A 4,151-nucleotide genomic window follows, 5' to 3' on the forward strand; every position below is an offset into this window, starting at 1 on the left:
TCTTTCTTTCTTTCTTTCTTTCTTTCTTTCTTTCTTTCTTTCTTTCTTTCTTTCTTTCTTTCTTTCTTTCTTTCTTTCCTTCTTTCTTTCTTTCTTTCTCAGTTACAGTTACTTCAGAGAATGAAGTAGATCCTATGGGGTGTACAAGCTCCTGTCTGGATATAAATTGAGAGCTTAAAAACATTTAAAAATATATTTATTTATATCATATTTATAAAAGCTTTAATTTTTAAAGTAATTCCTGAAGGACTTTGATTATAAAAGGCAAAGCATATGCTTGAATATTATAGTCCAATACACTGATTTTTTCCATTTTGATTAAATATTATATTAATATAAATGTATTTCATTACACATGTAGAGAGTATAAATTTTCACTGGCCACAGACTTGAAGGGGGTGAGGACTGTCTATCTTGAACTCTCTTTCTACTAGAAAATATAATCTAGTCAGTTGCCAGTAAACTAAGTCCCTTCTACCCTCTTTTTTTCATGTCATTTCAAATTAAAACTCTCTGAGTTTTATATCCTTCTCTTTTCTCCATGAGCTCTCAATTCATTTTTTTATTATTTTCAATTAGCCAACATATCGTTAGTTTTTGATGTAGTGTTCAATGATTCATTAGTTGCATATAACACCCAGTGCTCATCACATCACGTGCCCTCCTTAATGCCCATCATCCGGTTACCCCATCCCCCCACCAACTTCCCCTCTGTAACCCTCAGTTTGTTTCCCAGAGTCCAGAGTCTCTCATGGTTTGTCTCCCTCTCTGATTTCTTCCCCTTCAGTTTTCCCTCCCTTCCCCTGTGGTCCTCCGCGTTATTCCTTATATTCCATGTATGAGTGAAACCATATGATAATTGTCTTTCTCTGCTTGATTTATTTCATTTAGTGTAATCCCCCATGAGCTCCTAATTCTATTCTACTTCTCTTACAGAATTTTATCCTAATTTCTTTTATGTTTAGAAGTCTTTTTTAAAAAATATTTTATTTATTTATTTGAGAGAGAGAGCCAGATAGCACAAGCAGTGCGGGGAGCAGCAGAGGGAGAGGGAGAAGCAGACTCCCCGCTGAGCAGGTAGCCCAATGTGGGACTTGATCCCAGGATCCTGGGATCATGACCTGAGCTGAATGCAGACGCTTAACTGACTGAGCCATCCAGGTACCCCATGTTTAGAAGTCTTATTAGTTCTTTGCAGAAATGGACATAAATGAATAGTTAAATAAAATTCTGTATCCTTTGTGGGGCTGAACACTACCTTGTGGATTAAGTTAAATTCTCTCATAGGCATTTTCTTTAATAAATCCTTGCACATTGAATCCCATCTTGGCATATGCTTCTGCGAGGACCTGGACTCACACATTTGCCTTTCACTTTTTGATTCATAAGAATCTTTTCTGTAGTCTAAGCATGAGCCCTTTGTTTGTTATATGTATTACAACTGTCTTTCCCAGTCTGAGGTTTGCCTTTTTACCCTTTTAGTGGTGTCTTTTGATGAAAAATTGATCTTAATTTTGATGCAATGTAACTTATTAATGGTTATTGTTTTTTCTGTCTGGTTTAAAAATCTTATTGTCCTATGCATACATTATGAAGGTAATCTCCTAAATTATCTTCTAGAAGATTTATTGTTTTCTTATTTCATATTTAGATCCAGTAGATTTCTGAATGTGTTTTTGTATATTGTTTGAGGTAAGAGTCAAGTTTCTTATATTTTCCAGGTAGATATTAATTTGACTCAGCACCATTTATTGAAAATGCTCCCCTTTCTCCTCTGCTCTGCAGTACCACCTTTGTCATAAATCAAGTATCTGTATATGTATAAGAGTTTGTTTCTGGACTCTCAATTCTGTTCCATTGTTCTATTTGTCTTTGTGCCAATAACATGATGCCTTAATTTCTGTAGCTACGGAGTAAGTTGATGTCCAATAGAGTGACTTCTCCCACCTTGTTTTTCAAGAGTGTGTTGATTGTTTGATTTCTTTGTTACTAATTTCTGCCCTTATTTTTTCCCTTAATTCTACCTTTTGGCTTTAATTTGCTCTTCCTTTTTCTAACTTCTTAAAATGCCTAGATCATTGTTTTACAGGTTTTTTTTTTCTATTAGATGTGTTTAATTCTGTGAATTTCCTCCTTAAACACAGCTTTAGCTGCGTCTGTAAGTTTTGATACATTGTTTTTTGAAATTATCATTCAGTTGAAAATACTTTCTGATTTTTGTTGTGATTGCTCCTTTGAATCACACATAGGTCATTTAATTAAGTACTGCTTAATATCCAAATATATGAAAGATTTTATAGCTATCCTTCTTTTTGTTATTTATTTCTAGCTTAATTCTATTGTGATCAGAGAAAATGCATTCATATTTGGTCAGCTTTTTAAATGTTCCAAGTGTGCTTGAGAAGATGTATACTCTGCAGTTTTGGGATTCCGTGCCCTATATATATAAATTAGGTCAAGTTTGTTAGCCATGCTTTTCAAAGCTTCTCCTTAAGGATTTTTAAAGTCTGGTTTTTCTATGAGTTAGTGAGACAGATAAGTTAAATTATCCCACTAAGATTACAGATGTGTCTTTTATCCTTTAGTTATGTCAAGTTTTGCTTTATATATTTTTGAAGGTGTGTTATAAGATGTATGACAATTTAGAATTGTTATATCTTCATAGTAAATGGAATCATTTATTGTTACAAAATATCTGTCTTTAACTCTATTAATGCTTTTAGCATTAGTCTATTTTGTCTAATATTAATATAGATATAGAATCCTCTTTTGGATAGTGTATGTATTATATATCCTTTTACCCTCTTACTTTCAACCATTTATATTCTTATATTTAAGGTATGTCATTTATAAGCAGCATAGAGTTAATTTTTTATCTTTTAATTGTCTATTTACATTTGATGTACGTATGATATATTTAGGTCCATGAATATTATAGAGGGTAATCTGCTTTACTCAAAATCCACCGATTTAAATGTTAACCACATCTAAAAAATACCTTCACAGCAACATCTAGACTGATGTGTGACCAAAAACTGTGTACCATCCCCTAGCTAATTTGACACATTAAATAAACCATCACAGGTGATTTTCTTTGTATTTGTCTAAGGATTAATAGTGCTTCTAGAATCTGTGGCTTGATGTCTTTTGTCAGTTTGGAAAATTCTCAGCCATCATCTCTTTGAATAGTACTATTCCCCAGTTCTCTTTCATCTCCTTGGCTCCCTATCCGACTTTCCTTCTTTTCTTGGCTCTTCTCTCCTCACTCTGCCCTTCCCCAAATCCTTCAGTGAGTAGTACATCTCCACTACCTTTACAAAAACAAAATAAACAAAATTAAAAAAATTCTCAGCTTTTCTAATTGTTCTTGGCTAGAGGGTTAAGTTTAATTACCTAGCTCATCATTACTAATTCTTTTTTCACCTGTGTCTAATATGCTATTCTTTATCCTGTCCGTTTATTCTATCTTTTTATTTTGATGTAGTCCTAATAGTGTACTTTTTGCTTTTGTTTCTCTTGCCTCAGGAGACATATCTAGAAAGAAGTTGCTACTGCTGATGTCAAAAAGGTTGCTCCCTTTGTTCTTTTCTAGGATTTTTATGGTTTCAGGTCTCACATCTAGGTCTTTCATCCATTTTCAATTTATTTCTATTTACCCAAAGAATACAAAAATACTAATTCAGAGGGATACATGCACCCTGATGTTTATAGCACCATCATCTACAATAGCCAAATTATGGAAACAGCCCAAGTGTCCATCAACTAATGAATGGATAAAGAAGATGTGGTATACAGTGGAATATTACTCAGCCATAAAAAGGAATGAAATCTTTCCATTTGCAATGACATGGACGGAGCTAGAGAGTATAATGCTAAGCAAAATAAGTCAGTTGGTCAGAGAAAGACAAATACAGTATGATTTCACTCATATGGGACTTTCAGAAACAAAACCAAGAAACAGATTCTTAATTATAGAGAACAACCTGATGGTTACCAGCGGGGTTGGGTGAAATAGGTGATGGGCATTCAGGAGGGCACTTGTGATGAGCACTGGGTGATGTATGGAAGTGCTGAATCACAATATTGTACTCCCAAAACTAATATTATACTATATGTTAACTGGAATTTAAATAAAAACTTAAAAAAATGAA

This window comes from Neomonachus schauinslandi, chromosome X, assembly GCF_002201575.2.
Source record: "Neomonachus schauinslandi chromosome X, ASM220157v2, whole genome shotgun sequence".
Classification (NCBI taxonomy): domain Eukaryota; kingdom Metazoa; phylum Chordata; class Mammalia; order Carnivora; family Phocidae; genus Neomonachus; species Neomonachus schauinslandi.